Below are 16,523 nucleotides of genomic sequence, written 5' to 3' on the forward strand. Positions count from 1 at the left end.
ATAGTGTTTTCTTTCTGGTTTTGTTTTGTTTCTTTTCTACCCTGTCTGTGCAAGACTGCCACATTCTATGACTATTACAATAGGAATATTCAGCCTTAATAGTGGGAGAATTGGGGTTTTTGAGCTGGATATGTGTGTTGGGTTTACAGTATCCAGGCTTCTCGTTTTGCAGGGGATTCTTTCTTCCTCCATGCATATTTTGTCCAGCAAGTTGACAGTCTGATGTTGATTAGGGATTTTAGATGCAACAGGAATACAGCTAATAAGAAAATAATGAGTTGGTGTGTATCTGTGTGTAGTGCTATCCCCTAATGAATTGTCTGCCTGTGTAATATTTTAGGAGATTAACAACTCGGAGGTATTTTCCTAGAGGGGTAGTGATGGAGTCTGGTGGTTTTGTCACTGGAAAGCAAGGGGTTCAGAACCAGCTGTGCCAGCATATGAAGTTTAACTCTCTATTGTGCCATTATCATGGATTAGTTCTGTGAAGGTGATAGCAGGAGGCAGCTAGCAGTGAGACCAGAAGGGTCTCAAGATGGTTAATGACAGGGTAAAGAGGAAGAAACATGATTTTCCAGTTTGCTCTGCCTGGTTCCGCTTAATCCCATAGTCAGCTAACTGTCAATAATTTACCATATTTGGATTCCCAAAACAAAATGCAATGTTAAGTTCAGTTTTGAATGGCAAGCAGTTCCTTATGGAGCTTAATTGTTTTGTTTACATGTAGCTAGTTTCTTACCATGTGGTAAGAACAATAGGCTGACTGACTTGTTTAACTCATGATCAGAATGAGATAAAACATGGAAAACAGTGAGGCTGTATTTCTTAAACAGACCAAAAGTCAGATGCAGCCTCCTTGGCTGGTTGCAGTGTAGAAAACTCGATGCACAGCACTGTCGCAGCTGTGTGATTTTGCCGTATGTCGTCACTGTCTGATCTTCAGCTAAAAGCAAGTGATATTTCTTGGGCCTTTCTATTTCATGTGGACTAGGCACCTTTCTGAGAGTTGTCTGGCTCGGTGACCAGACCTGGCAGAGTGCATGCAGTGAACGTGAGACCATCACTTGAGGCTTTGGCCTCACTTTCCTCCACAGCTTAACCTGGATCACACCCATTTTACAACAGGAAGCTGCTTTTCTTCTCTTCAGCAAGGAGGCAGGGCAGGTACTTGAGACAGAATGAGCCATGATTTCTCAACCAGCCATGTCACGTGGGATGGAGAGCAAAAAGGAGGTTATCCACTTAAGCCAGATCTCTGCCAGCCAGTCATGCCTGCTACTGACAGACAGCCTTTTAACAAGGGTGCTCCAACCATAGCAGAACACTGTTCCTGTTGTCACTCAGTCCTCCAACCACAGGCACTACCCTGTGATCAAGCATGACAGGACTGTGTGACCCAACACGTGCTTTCCTGCCCAGAACTTGAGAAGTTCACTGGGAGGGCTTCCAGACTAACAGAGACAAAAGAATTTTTTTGTTGAGGACTGGAGCTCGCACCCTGATGGAGTCCCTTGTGTCTTGGGGGAATGTGGGGCTGATGCCAGGTCTCCTCACGTAGCAGAGCTTTTGTGAGTAAAGAGGATGTTCCAGACATTTTTATCTGTTTGCTTCTTCATTTCACTGGTGGTTTTTCCCCACAAAAAAAAAAAAAAAAAAGGGGGGAAAGTTTGCTGAGAAAGACTTAGTTTGTTCTTCTGTTAGTTTCTGTTGGTGAAAGGGAATTTGTTACACCTACTTGTACATAAGGACTAAGGTAGATGTTCTCCATTAATTTGCCTGAAGTTAAGTAAGCTGCAGCCTTGTTAATAGCAGACACAGGCATACCAGCTGATCAAGCCTTCCTGCCAACCCTGCAAACTGGAGAACAGTTGCTAACATCTCTTATTTTGTGAATCTGTGTGCAGCTGTGAATGAGAGCCCACTGAAAATACACCCAGGGAGTGTAAGTGCAGGAGAGCGCTTCTAAGCCTAAAATGTTATCTTACTTTTCCATGACTGAATTGTCATCTGACTGGCACAGTTGTGTGCTCAAATCTTAGGTGCAGTTTACAGTTGTCACCTCCACTTGAGGAGATGTGAATGGAGGCTGATATCTTTAAGAGCAGTACATCTCCACAGCTGTCACTATTCCCTCTGTAGGCTATCTCTTGCTTGCAGAGATAATGCAAGGCAGAAATATTTCCTCTTTGTGTATGTTTGTGGCACAGAGAAACCACATCATGTAAATAACTCAACAAGACCACAATGACAGTGGTATTCTAGAGAATACTGAAAGTTATCATTACCTTCCTGAGCCTTCAAACTATGAAAATAAACTTTAAAAGTCTACCAAAGATTTAAGCAGTAAGAGCCTCTTCCCCTCCACCACCACCCAAATATAACATGAGCTGCTTCTAGAACTGGAGGCCTTCTCAATAAAGACTATGACTTGTTTTGAGCTTATGGACATTTACAAGTACGTTATAAAATTGAAAGGTTAGCATGTCTGTTCTTGCCTTGTCAGTCTCCTGCTTGTGTAAAACAGAGCGCAGTAGTCATCACAGAGAAAACCTTCTGAAAGGTGTCTTTGAGGAGGAAAAGAAACCCCACAAGGATCAATTATATTCCTCACAAGAATTCAGCATCTGAGTCAGGGGATCCCAGGGGCTAAACTGGAAAGCTGCTAAGTATGACCCTCAGAGGGATTTTCAAAGTGTGGCTGTTCTGCACTGTCATGCAGATTGATTTTCGTTATGCAGCTCCTAGCATTATGTCCCACCCATTAAGTTGCCCTCCATGGACAAAACTCTGGGAACCTCTGAGTTCATCGTCCAAGAAAATCTTTATTTTGGAAGACAGACTGAAAAAGATAATCTGTTTTGTCAAGTATTACCACACCTCTGCAAACATACAATCTCCTCATCTGGATGATCTCATGCATATATTTGTCAAAGTTCTTGCTTTGCTTTGAGACAGCAGTTGCAGCAAAACAGTAATATATGCAATATATAAGAAGTTTTTGGGCAAGAGCCAGTACAAGCATCTCATGGTGAAATCATTCTTAATATTATTTAACAGCTACTTGGTGTCAGGTCCAGAGAAACTCGTCACAACTACATCTTCCGTTAGACGCTTAAGTGAATGGAACATGTGGGCTTGGATGTTGTGTGAATGTAGGACAAGGAGGACATGGATCATAATTTGTCCCTCACTAAGAATTGTTAAGCACATTTCCTCCTTCATATTTTGGCAGTGGATTGTTGATGCAGTCATAGCTGCTAAACAGGTACGAGCTCTTCAGCACGCATTACCAAAGTAACCTTGTCTGGAAACTCTCACCTTGCTCCTTGGGAAGAGAGGGAAGGAAAACTGGAAATCTGGCTTAAGGAAAAGCATTTAGTACTATGGAAGTTAACTGAAGATCAACTAACCTGCTGGAGCATCACAGGCTGGAAACCTGAATGTTCTGGCAGATGCCATCATTTTGGGAACAGAGCAGGTGGCAGTACCACAAAGTTGTCATGGTCTTTCTCACGTAGTAGGAAGTGGCATTGCTGCCCTGGATACAAACATCCTAAGAGAGAAATGAATGAGGTAGTCAGTGACTCCACAGAAGTAAGTGGGTAGACGCAGCTGATACTGTGAGTCCCGGAGTGCAGGGTAGCAATATGAGTCCTCTGGAAGGAGTATCAGTGCTTCCAGTGAAAGAGGTAATACCTACCTGTGACTGAGTCTTAAAAAAAACAAACAAAAACCCCACCAAACCCAGCAGTCTTACAAAGTCATTGTTTTTCAGCTTTTAAAATTCTCCTGGAGAATTTTTGCTAATGAGTGGTCTGAAGCCCAGGCTGATTGAATATCTAATCTGCCTTCCATCACTTTGGAAACAGAAAATGCCTACTGTGAAAACGATTTGACTCTGTAGAATCCAGGATGGAAGTTCACATGTAAAACAGATTTTCTCCCCTTTTCTGTTGCTCAGAGCAATAATACGAGAGTCCACAGTGAGGTCCACGTGTCCAGCCACATGTGAACCTCACTTGTTACACAAGTGCATTGAGGTGGTTTATGGCAGACAGCACTTTATGGTAAATGCTGCATTGAAACTAGGATTGCCTGTGTTTCCACTGCTGAAACTAAGGAAGAAACCTACCTTCACACTCCATAATGCAGAGCATGCACCCACGCAGTTTTAGCTCCTTATTTACTCCAGCCAGTTTATTGTGGGCCATGGAAACTGTTATATGTCTGTTCTTGCTTGCATCCCTGGGAGATAATGAGATTGTGCAGGGGATATATTGACAGCAGGTTTTTTTTCCCCGAATTCCTTTGCCTTTGTTCTGTGCTCCATGCAGCCCACTTAAATCATCTCTTTCTGTACTGTGGAGTGTTACAACTTGAAGAGGTTTTTTGTGTTGGTGGGTGGGTTTTTTTTTGTTGTTTTTTTTTTTTTTTTGTTTTTTTGTTTTTTTTCTGCTGGGCACATCTATAAAAAATTAGTTTCTACCTTCTTGTCCTGGGGCACTTTTGCTCCTTCAAATCATCAATCTGCATCCACCCATAAAAGTCATCTTACTTTTGTCCCTAATCTGTCTTAATATCTCCAGGCAACCAGGAGACTGGCCTTTCATCTGTCCCAAACTCTTGAGAATTACTCAACAGCTGCACCAAGCCTTTCTTCTTCCTCCTGCAGTGAAGATACCACCAAATTAGGAGTGTGTGATGGGCCAGGCTTTTCACTTTCGCCATAGCCTGTGATGTGGTGGCCTGAAGATGGAGAGTGATGTTCCTCGCTGTATTGGCATGGAGACCTGAGAGTCCTTTGCTCCTTCAGGCCTTTAAGGCTTCTTGTTGTCCCACAGGGACTTCAGTCCCCAGCTTTTCTGACCCTTTACTGTGTGGCCAGGTAGATGTTAGAGGATATGCAGAGCCAATGAGTACAGTGGCCCTGAAAGACTGTGGAGAGAAATGGAGCTAACACATTAAGTCTGATTTTCTTGCTCCTTTGTCAGAGGTTGTTATGGATTTAGCAGTTTGTGATAACTAAAAGGTTACCCTTCTAATCCTGTTTGGGTTTTGATTTTTTTTTTTTTAATATTTTTTTTTGATGTTTATTTTTTTTGTGGTTTGGTTTGGTTTTTTTATGACTGTTTCACGAGAGATTGCCAGGTTTACCATCTCTGGTTTGGTGATTGTAATCTCAACACTTGTGATGAGAGTGAGGTAGGGTCCTCAACTTTAGTTCAGAGCTTGATGTCTTCTGATCCTGGAAATTTTTGCGTCTGGTTTCTTTCCAAGATGCACACCTTGGTTTTAAAGATAAATACTTGCCATTGGAGCAGACAATGTGCTAAGCTTAAATTCACTTAGCAAAACTTTTTTATTGGAGTGGCTCCTGTAACCTGTTAACATGCAAGAAATTATTAAGGTTTCACTTCCTCCACTCCCATTTCCTGTTTGGATGTTGAAAGGAAGCCCTGATTGCTAATTTGTGATTAGCCAGCAACCCGGAGTGAACTGAATCCCATGGGTTTGTGTGGGGCTTGCGTGCGCAGATACTGCCTCTCTCAAGAGCAGGCTACTGAGTTTCACGTTTCGTGGTGGGAGCGGTAAACAATCTGCTCTTCTTTCCGTGAATTCATGGCCTGCCTCCTGAGAGCAGAGGTAATGCCTGGCCTGCCAGCACACGGGAGATGATGCCGAAGCGATGGATGCTGCGAGAGAGAAGGGAGGCGTGAGGGGGTGTTGCCAGTCTTGCTTGCCCAGGAGATGGCACTGTGCAATAGTGGGATTTTTACCAGCAGTGTTTGTGGTGTGATCGGATTGTGGTTGTTTGAGATGTGACAGATGAGTGAGGTTCTTCAGTCAGTGAGAGCTGAGCGACTTGTACTTCTTTTAGGATGCCTCAGCACTCTCTTCTGTGTAAAATGTGTTATACTGTATACGCTGTAAGCAGGTTGGGTTTAAATCTCCTTTGCACCCCCGTGTTAGGGAACTGACCTTCGTGCATATTCATGAAGTCAGGATCAGAATTGGGTTTGTGGGTGAAATTAATCTGGCCATGGAAGAAGTGGTGATGCCTTTGGAGCACCCTTACTTCCAAAGCTTCTGTGCAAGTCCTTTGTGTCCCCCTTGATAATTCCTAGACCTACTGACAAAGGAGCCAAAACAAAGAGGTATATACATGTAGTACACACTAGAAAATTAGAAGGTTTTGTGGAGCCTCTGTAGGATCCCACTTTATCTCATATGCAGTGTGCTATGCTCATGTTAAAGTACCAACTGGTTTGGTTTAGTGTTCGTATATAAAACACACAGAGCTTTTTTAAAGGAATCTCTGACCTGACCTGCAAATGCATGACCTGACTTGTGCTGCCAAATGCAGGCCAGCACAGCTAAGATATTCTTTCTGGTCTTCCTTTTCTAAATGTTGATAAGTTGAGACCGTTTCCATTTGTCTGTCCAATAATAGCCTGAGGTTGGGAGCACATACAGATTTGCAGGGAATTCTGATTTTGGAATGGATATGCTACTTTAGAAAATCTTAGGCAAGCTGACTAACCTTATTTTAATTCTCAAGAAGGTGAAGAGAGGTAATACTTTCTTAATTCAGAGGTGTTACAGATATGTTCATAATATATCTTAAAGTTAGAAATATTATTTGAATGCTAGATACTTTCATTATTATTAAATGAATCCTAAGTGGTCTATACATATGTAACAAAGGCTTCTTAGCAAACACATGCCCTTTGAAATAGCCTGACCCTTTCCACTTTTTCAGAGACATTAATAGTTTCCTGGCTCAATGTTTTAGGAAATGTCGTCATAGTCTGGAGGAACCAATAAAAACATAAGTCACCTATTTTGTCTGATCATTTTATGCCAGGATATTTGAGGCTGGAAGCTGTGGAGAGGTAGGCGGGGACTGCTCCATTTGTGTGGGTAGAAGATGTAGGAGTTTTAATACCGTTTTAGTATAACTTTGCATATGAAGACTATAGAGCCATGTGAGAAATAGTACTTTTTGAGTTCACAGGCAGGGACTCTAGATAGTTTTGGCAACCAGTTAACTAATTTTACCCCTTCCTTAAGTCATTTATTACTTCAGTGCATGATGAAAGGGATGTTGTCCTTGGAGGGGAGTATTTTGTTGGTTTCAGGCTTACATTGTCCTCTAATAGAGGCAAGAGAGCTTTTAAGAAATGGCAGTGCCTTGAAACAAATGTTGGTAAATGATTATGGAAATGTAATTGTTGGGACAATAGCTTTTCGGGTATGGTCAATTCAGACCCATTTCCCACTAGTAGAAAATGCAATTACTTAAGGAACTACTGTATGAAATCTCAGTACAAAGCATCACTACATGATATTGTGAAAAGCAAATCATAAGTGTCTGTAACAGTGACACTCTGTTCTCCATTATAAATGCCAGCATTTACAATGGGCCAAACCCTGCCATCCTTACATGGTTTTGATTCTCTCCTTTCTGAGGCAAAGCCTCCAGCAAGTGTGTTAGCAAGTCCTAACCATGATCTCTTGGGTCTGGTGGAGAGCAGACATGCACGGCAGTTTTTTCCCTGCTGTGTTGCCCCCTGCAAGCTTCAAACAGCCCCTCAGAGGTGAGGAGATCTGTGTTTTTACTAACTTACACTTGGTTGCATGGAGCTGGAAAAGACTGCCAGACCCCATTTGTCCTCCACCTCTTCCCAGAGCATCCTCCAGAGACAACCAAAGTTTTTGACTGTTTTGAGGAGGTCATGCACTGTATTTTCTGTTCTGTGTTCCATCAGCATTGGAGACGGGTCTAATGTTTGTCAGCAGTCTAGAGAAACTGAAGGGTAACACTTACTTCATCCTGCACAGCTATCTTTTTGGAAATGAACTGCAGCACCAAAATAGACAACCACCACCACTTCAAGCTGCACCATAATGTATTATGCAGACTCTTCCCCCCCTCACCCACCCCCCAAACTAGAAAAATTAAACATGGTTTATTTTCAGCTTCTGCTGTAGCCCCAAATGGAGCTGATGTGCAGCTGTTGTTCACTAAGAATTCAAACTATGGTTAGGCTGCAGTTCAGGTACTGCAGACACCCATGAAAAAGATCCTTGAGGATTTCAGAAGGATGAAAAAAGAAGGCATGGGTCCTCAGAGTCCAGTCCAAAGGGGAAGTTGCTACTGATCTACTGCTTTTACATTTTATGAATCCAACAAGGTGTTACCACAAGAGTTGTAGAGGAGGCCAACACCCCACCAGTGAACCATGATGTTAACTCTTGCCATACATCTGTCCCTTGTGGTTTTTGAAGGCTTTTCTCTCCACCTCTCAATTTAATGTGCCAAATACTGGTTCTCATTCTTTCTCCCACTCAAGATGAGTGTGTATGTCTCACCCCTGGGATGGAGATGCTGTGCCCTGCTGTTTTCCACTCACGATCACCACTCGGAGATGTTGCATTTAGATTAGCAACAGTGGCTTCCCCTTTGTATTTGTCAGGATCTCTCATCTGTTTCTTCTTCGTGTGTGTTTTGTCAGGTCAGGCCTAGATTTGTCTCTGTGTACTGTGCCATGAGATACCCCTTTCAGATTCCCTCTTAAACTGGAGCTGGATCTGTGTGCAGAGGAGTCCCCCGGGTGTCAGGATCCCTGAGCACTGAGTGACACTGGGGTTGTTGCTCAGCCCTAGAGCACAATGTACAGTCTTCAGAGCCATCAAATGTCTTGAGAATGACCACGCTGAGGCACATTTCATTCCCAAAGTAACACTATCAGAGTCCTGAAGAAGCACGTGCGTTGAGCTATCATCGCTATTGTCTTTGCGTGTACCCACAGCAAATTCAGAAAAAAGTGCCTGTGTCAGGTGCTTCTACCAACTACTCTGCGGCTTTTGAGTAGGCAAGGCTCCCCTTCCAACTGATGTCTGCCATGCTCTGATTTCATCTCAGTCAAGGGGATATAGGCCTCAGGGAAGGAGAAGTTTCGCTTTTTCTCCCATCCCTGCTTCTTGGATTGTCAGGGTTAAGGGAAGGAAGAGCTCTTCGCAGTTACATACTTAGTTCAGTCATTTGCAAATGGGAGATTTCTGATTTCTATCGATGTACAGTTAAACTGTCGTGAGCTGTGTGTGTACCTGTACTTTTAAAATAAATATCCCACTCTCATCCAGCAGAAGAAATATGACCTCAACAAGAGCTAGATTTAAAAACAACACCATCCGTTTAATCCTCAGTTTGCCTCCTGCTCCCTTCAGGGTTTTGGTGGTGGCTGGAATTTCTTCATTGACTGTAGGGTTTTTTTACAAAACAGTGAAACTATCCAATCCCACCCAAAGAGATTTAGTGAAATTGTAACCGTAGAGAAGATGAAGGCAAGCTATTCCTTACACTGTATTCATATTCTTGTGTCCTAAGGTATGACTTGGCCATAACAGTCATGTGAAAATGCATCTGACCTGTTCTGTTAGGCTGAATACCCTGCAGCTTTGGTGTTTACAGCAGATACAAGGAAAAGGCCTTGTCTTCAGACATGTCCACACAGGGCCTAGAGAACACTTCTGGCTCTACCTAAGTAATAATAATAATAAGGCCAAAACCTCTCTGACAGCTAGTGAAATGAAAATGCTGTACTTCACAGCTATGTCATTGGAGAATTATATTTCATTAGAGCTGATATTAAAAACCCTGATGTCAGTTGTGAAATGTGACTGACTTCAAATTTGCAAAACACATAGGAAATTCTTTCGTAATGTGTTGTCACTTTAGAAGTCTGGCAGTCCTTTAGGTTCACTCATAAAACTTTAAGCTCTCAGAAGGGGAAAACCCCAAGGCTGTTTCCCCCAAGCTTTAGAAGCTCTGCTTCTACTAGCAAATGCCATTTTTATAAAGCATGTGCAAGTAATGTTCTGGACAGTTCAAACAGCAGCAGTTGTTAGGATTTCAGATTGAAGAGCTAGATCAAGTAGTCATGAGAAATAAGGTATTCTAGACATCTAAATGACAACTTTTTAGAAGCCAGTAAGCAGGTTAAAAAATAGCAGTCCCAATCATATTTGAGAAGTCATGGCAGTCTGGTGAAGTTCCTGCTGACTGGAAGAGGGGAAACATAATCCTCATTTTTCAAAAAGGGAAAAAAGAAGACCCGGGAAACTACAGCCAGTCAGTCTCACATCTGTGCCCAGCAAGATTTTGTAGTTGATCCTCTTGGAAACTATGCCAGCTATGTAGAAAATAAAGGAGTGGTTGGTGACAACCAACATCGCTTCAATAAGGGCAAATCGTGCCTCACAAATTTGGTGGCCTTCTGTGATGGGATTATGGCGTTGGTGGATAAGGAACTTGTGGACTTGTGCAAAGTATCTGACACTATCCCACACAACATCCTTGTCTCTAAGTTGGAGAGACATAGAATTGATGGATGGACCACTCAGTGGATAAGGAGTTGGCTGGATGGTTGCTCAAGAGTTGCGGTCAACAACTCCATCCCCAGCTGAAGATCTGTGGTGAATGACATTCCTCAGGGGTCAGTACTGGGACCAGTGCTCTTTAACATCTTTGTTGGCGACATGGACAACGGGATTGAGATCACCCTCAACAAGTTTGCCGACAATACCAAGCTGTGTGGTGCAGTTGACACACTGGAGGGAAGGGATGCCATCCAGAGGGATCGTGACAGACATGAGAGCTGGGCCCGTGCAAACCGCATGAAGTTCAACAAGGCCAAGTGCAAGGTCCTGCACATGGGTCGGGGCAATCCCAGGCACAAATACAGGCTGGGTGAGGAGTGGATTGGGAGCATCCCTGCAGAGGAGGACTTGGGGGTATCAGTGAATGGAAAAGTGACTGTGAGCCACCAATGCATGCTCGCAGCCCAGAAAGCCAACCGTGTCCTGGGCTGCATCAAGAGAAGTGTGGCCAGCAGGTCGAGGGAGGTACTGTGTTCAGCTCTGGAGGCGCCAACACAAGAAGGACATGGACTTGCTTGAGTGGGTCCAGAGGAGGCCATGAAGATGATTGGGGGACTGGAGCACCTCCCCTGTGAGGCCAGGCTGAGAGAGTTGGGGTTGTTCAGCCTGGAGAAGAGAAGGCTCCAGGGAGACCTTATAGCGGCCTGCCAGTGCTCACAGGGGGCTACAGGGAAGGTGGGGAGGGACTCTTTGTCAGGGAGTGGAGTGAGATAGGACAAGGGGTGATGGTTTTAAACTGACATAGGGTAGATTTAGATTAGCTATAAAGAAGAAATTCTTTCCTGTGAGGGTGGTGAGGCACCGGCACAGGGTGCCCAGAGCAGCTGTGGCTGCCCCCTCCCTGGAAGGGTTCAAGGCCGGGTTGGACGGGGCTGGGAGCACCCTGGGCGGGGGGAAGGGGTCCCTGCCCATGGCAGGGGGGTTGGAACTAGATGATCTTTAAGGTCCCTTCCAACCCAAACCGTATTATGATTACTGGTTATTAATTGCAAAAAACCCTCTGTTGTTTTGCCATTTTTTCCTTCCTATTTGGTGGCTTATAGGCTTGCATTACTGGGAAGGAATATGTTCACAGCAGGTGCATTGAGTTGGTTCCATCAGGTCACTGAGCTGCAGAACAGTTTCCATGTTAATCTTGTTTTCACAAAATCCTGAAGTACTTGTAAATGTGACTGTTGCTTGTCTTAGTCATGGTAAAGACATGAGGGGTATATGCATGTGTCAGCTTTTCAAAGTTTCACATTTGTATGACTTTTTTTAAAGGAAAAAAAATAATAATTGAATTAGCTCTTATTTTTGCTTGCTAGACAATATTTAAATGTCCAGTGCAGTATATGAGTAAGCTTACGTCTGTTACAGTTAGATTTATTGTAGGAGGTGGTCAATAATACTTCATTCTAGTTAGGTTTTTCTGGTTTGGATTTTTGCTCAGATGTCGAGAACTTGTGAACGTACATGCATTGTCATTTGCTAATAGAAAAATATATTATGGTTACCCAAGCAAATCTAAACTGTTTGTGGCCTGAAGAAGTACTGATGATGAGATGTGTGTCCTTCTCTGCTTGGGTACTTCCAGCTCTGCAGTAACCTCAGCCTCACGCTGTGCTCCCCACTGAAACCTCCCCTAGGCCAGTGTCTGCTACGTCCAGTCAGAAGCAATGTTGGTGCTGTACCACCAAATAAGACTCATAAAGGCAGAGTTCCCCTGTTTAGTTTTTCCCCACACAGGCTCTGATTATAATCTCCTTTCTTTGCATTGATTCCTCAGCGGATTTTTAGGAGCTTGCTGTCTTCAGGACCTCTCTCTCTTTCGAAATTGGCCAGCAGTGATAACAGACAGTGTCTGATAGACAGATGTTAAACACTCAAATCAACCTTGTAAAACCATTCTTACAGGTCTATGCAGTTGTGCATAGCATTTCTTACAAATTCACTGCGGTTAATGGTGTTAGAGTGGTGAATCTCAGTAATGTGGAGGCTGTTCAGTGGGTAGACAGGGCTGAAATGCAAGTTAATCCCTGACTGGGCGCATTCAGCTGTTTCATTTTGAATTTGTCAGCTGATTTGTGTGAGCAGGTCATTGTCTCTTTGGTGAGGGAAAGGAGTGGGATGCTTGTATAAGGGTTGGATCAGGGTCTGGTTAAGGGAGTTTGTATTTACCAGTGGGTTCCAAGGTGGGTGAAAATGTGATGGTTTGGATTAAGAGAAGTCCCTGAAATGTGCATATGCTCAGCTCGTTGACTTCATGCACTCAGGGACTGTAAAATCAGGGACAAGCCCACCTTTTTTTTTTTTTTTTTTCCTTTTTCTTTTCTTTGTTTTCTTTTATTTTCTGTAAAAATAGTAAAGACATTGAAGCACTGTCTGGAAACAGAAAATATTCCCAGCTTTTATGGGATGTGGTCAGCCGGCTCTTACTTGTTCCCTTATAAGCAATGTTCTTAATTGGACGAAGTTGCTACTATTTCAGGTCATTGTGTGTGTTTTCTCTTAGAGTTGCCATGGCTGTGGTAAGACAGATATGTTCTGTAGTTGGGTTTGTCCTCTTATAATATGTGAATTTTTATTTTCAGCACTGTATTTACAGCACAGTAGTGCTTACAGTATTTTTCCATACCTCACTGAAGTTACCCCTGTCTAGAGTTACTGCACTCGATTATCTTGTTTGTCATATACCAGTCTGGTTTACATACCCACCTTTATGACCTTTATGTCCATTATAGTTAGCAGCTCCTAGGGCCTTTGTATTTTGGGTATTTTATAGCTCAGTAGATATTTGAGGTTAAAGACATTATGTCATGGTTGCAATCTTACATAAACACAAAGCATAGAAGCTAATCTAGCAGGCTTTTATACAGCTCAATAAACTTGGCTCATCTACAGCTTATCTGCTAAGGAGGTGTCCGATACTGATTTAAAGGCTTCAGGTGATGGAGAATCTAACAAAGATAAAGTACACAAGTTATAGCTAATAAATTGTTGCTGAGCTCTGTCACTGTTAAAAAATGTAGCTTTACTTAAAACAAAGTGCAACAAAACAACAGTAGCAGCAACCATAGCCAAAATCAACCATTTCTTTTTTTTTTTTTTTTTCCTCTCCCTATAGTGAGATTTTCATCACACTGATTGAACTAAAATATTTCAAAACTTCAGCTGTTACTTTTTGATATGAGAGAAATAAGTTTAGGGAAGTCTGAAAGGTTTCCCATGTAAACTTCACAATTTGGAGCATGTTGGAATATCTAGAAATGAGTTGAGTGTAGAGAAGCCCAAGACACGCCGACACTAGTGTTGAGCCCCAGCTTTCCCCTGCTGTGTGTTCCCATTACTTTAATGACACCTGTAGTTGGTTTATTGAGAATCATATAGTTTTACTGGCTGATGTTAGTCTGCTTACCACAGGAGAAATTGTAGTGAGCTGTCTGGAAGTGTCTAAAGGCTGTTTTACTGTTACCCCTACATGCAGGATTCAGGTGGACTATAATATTGAAGGAAGCAGGGATTTTATAGCGATTTTTTTCAAGTAGGTTTTTTATGTTGCTGTTTTATGCTTAGTCAGACCAAGTAAAGCAAACCTGTTTTGCATTTGCGTCTCTTGGTTTTGCTTTTTTGTTTATTTTGTTTTTAAAGTAGCATCTCTAAGAGTTTCTGGTGGCTCTCACTAAAGTCACTGGGACCACTAGAAATATGGATCAGCTTTAGAGGAAACAGCGAAAAGGGAAGAAGCACATGGTTACCAAAACAGACTTGGCTGATACTGAGTCAGTAGAGGGTTGTAGACCACTTCATCAAGTTCATTAGCAGTGGATGTAAGAAAAATGCAGAAGCGTTATCTGCTGCTGCAGAATGCTGGTTTTGAGAGTAGCAAAAACTCAATTCCCCCTTTCAGTTACAGCAGGGACAGACCCAGAGGTTCAATTGGGGGTGGTACCAATTAACTGTCCTTTTCACAGGTTCTCTAAAATTTAATCAGGGAAGAGGGGAGCACAAAACCCCCACTGCTCTGTTTAGTTCAAATTTACTCCTTGTTGGGCAGTGTTTAGGGTCCTCTGAATTAAAAATAGTTAAGAATAGAACTGCTGCTTTCAGCTGTTCCCTTAACCTCGCTAACCTGAAGTCATCCCTCATTAGTCGTATGGGCAGAGAAGTCTGCAATAACCCCTTTGCACTTTGCCAAGCAAAACTATTTAAAGAGGGAGCTAGTGTTTTCTGTCACATATATTCACATTGGTATGCCCTCATGGGTTGTTCTCAGGTATCATGAGATGAACCAAATAAACTGTTTTTCCATAAATATATATACAACAGTTAAGTTTCTAATCTTGAGACATTGGTTTTCTGAGCATCAGTATGGTCAACTATCACTCAAGGTAATAGAAAATTGACTGAGAGTAACAATCGACCGAAACTCAGTCACAGCAGAGGCAGGTGGGTTGGCATCCTTTTCTTAGGTGAGCCATTTCTCATCATAGATATAATCTGAAGACTATTGCCATTGTTTTGTTTTTAATTCACATGCAGTTTATAAGCCAGTTCTTGTACTTGGTAAGAACATATGGTCTTGGGCAATTTTAAGTCTTCCAGGGTTTGAGGCTTATTGCTGCTGTAAAAGGCTTTCATAACAGCCTTCCTTCAATTGGTTTTCTGCATTTATTTAATTCTTATTATTTTGAAATTGATACACATCACTGCCATTTCCTGACAAATTATGAAGCGACCTTTCAAGTAATCAGTATGTTGTTTTTGTTAAGCGAGGGATCCTTCTTAATTGCTTCTCTTTTCTTGTCTTGTATGTCTTCTATAAGTGATACATAATTGCATTAAATGGTATAAAAAACAAAGAACTCAACTTCTTCAATGGTTATGGTATGAACAGATTCTGTGTGTAAAACAATACAATTATGTGCTGTAAATTGAGAGGTTTAAATAAGTTTCCAATTTAAGAAACAAGTTGGAAAGATTGTGAATTGTCTAAAGACACTTGGGGCTGCCTCCTTCCAGGAGCCACAGGTCAGCAAGGTAGTCCACCATCACATGGGTAAGCTGGGTATTGTGCAGAACCTGGGACCTGTGGGGCTAACGCAGTATAAGGCTGCTGCTGCTTGTACTTATGACTCTCAGTGTCCCTGTATTCCCAGATCCTGCCTTATGAACTGTAACTTAAACAAAACACCTTGCTTGATCCTAATGGTACAGGTGGTACAGGACGGTGATGTAAATTTTTAGCAGATTCTGTAGTCAATGGTGGAAGCCAGAAGTGTGTCAGACAGAAAGATGTTTTGGCTCTTTAACTAAGAAAAATTAATGTCAGCTCAGCTGAACTCCCAGATTCATGTTTGGCAAAAGACAGAGTACATAAGCAGTGGTAATTTTCCCCACACTTGGAAATAGTGGTCAAAAAGCTTTGCAGTTCCCCACAAGTGCACCTGGCTGCTGCGTGCAGTGCTCAGTCAGAAAGCAAAAATAACTTCAGGCAGGAGTGGGGTCGGCCAGCCCAGCTCTGCATGCCCACGTTGGCCAGGGAGGCTGGCCTGCTGCGCTGGCCGCTGCTTCTCCTCCTCCCCCAAGGTGATGTGCTGGACCAGCTGAAAGGATCCCCCGTGTCAAAACCAGCTTGGGAACTCTGGGTTGGGCCAGGCTGAAGGCACCCGCAGTCAGGGTGAATGTTAAATGAGATTTATCGAGTTCTTTGCCTCATAATAAAAGTTTAAAAAGATCACAGACAAATGCTTAATGCATCACCTTCTAAGAAGAGGGGTACTGGAATTTGTAAAATTCATCTTTGTGTTTGGCTGGAATTTATTTTCACGCTTTTTGTGAGCACTGTTTGGTCTGATCTCAGTGCCTCTGTTTGTGTTTATAATACAGATGCCTTTCATTTTTCCTCTAAATTATACCAAATGCTCAACAGGAAGAGCAGATGTTCACCAATTACAAAAAGTAAATATATTGAAAAGGAAAAGAAAGCTGGGGGTGGGGCATTTCGGTTGCCAGGTCACTCTTGCATGGGAACATCTGCTAAGTTATGTGAGTGCAGATAAAGGCAGACCCGGGATCCCGACTAGTACCTTTCCCTGGGC

At 42.7% G+C, this 16,523-nt stretch overlaps 2 protein-coding genes across 3 annotated transcripts in view; one reads left to right on the forward strand and one right to left on the reverse strand.

Moving 5' to 3' along the window:
- The window catches only part of CMSS1 (cms1 ribosomal small subunit homolog), a 250,674-nt gene that overhangs the window by 160,459 nt on the left and 73,692 nt on the right, over positions 1-16,523 (forward strand). The window lies entirely within an intron of this gene.
- The window catches only part of FILIP1L (filamin A interacting protein 1 like), a 209,928-nt gene that overhangs the window by 154,796 nt on the left and 38,609 nt on the right, over positions 1-16,523 (reverse strand). For both annotated transcript variants that reach the window (XM_042788446.1, XM_033005288.2), the window contains exon 2: positions 3,411-3,553. The gene's annotated coding sequence lies outside the window, so the exon portion shown is untranslated. The remainder of the gene's footprint in view (positions 1-3,410; positions 3,554-16,523) is intronic.

Source organism: Tyto alba, unplaced genomic scaffold (genome assembly GCF_018691265.1).
Source record: "Tyto alba isolate M040663 unplaced genomic scaffold, T.alba_DEE_v4.0 Super-Scaffold_14, whole genome shotgun sequence".
In the NCBI taxonomy this organism is placed as follows: domain Eukaryota; kingdom Metazoa; phylum Chordata; class Aves; order Strigiformes; family Tytonidae; genus Tyto; species Tyto alba.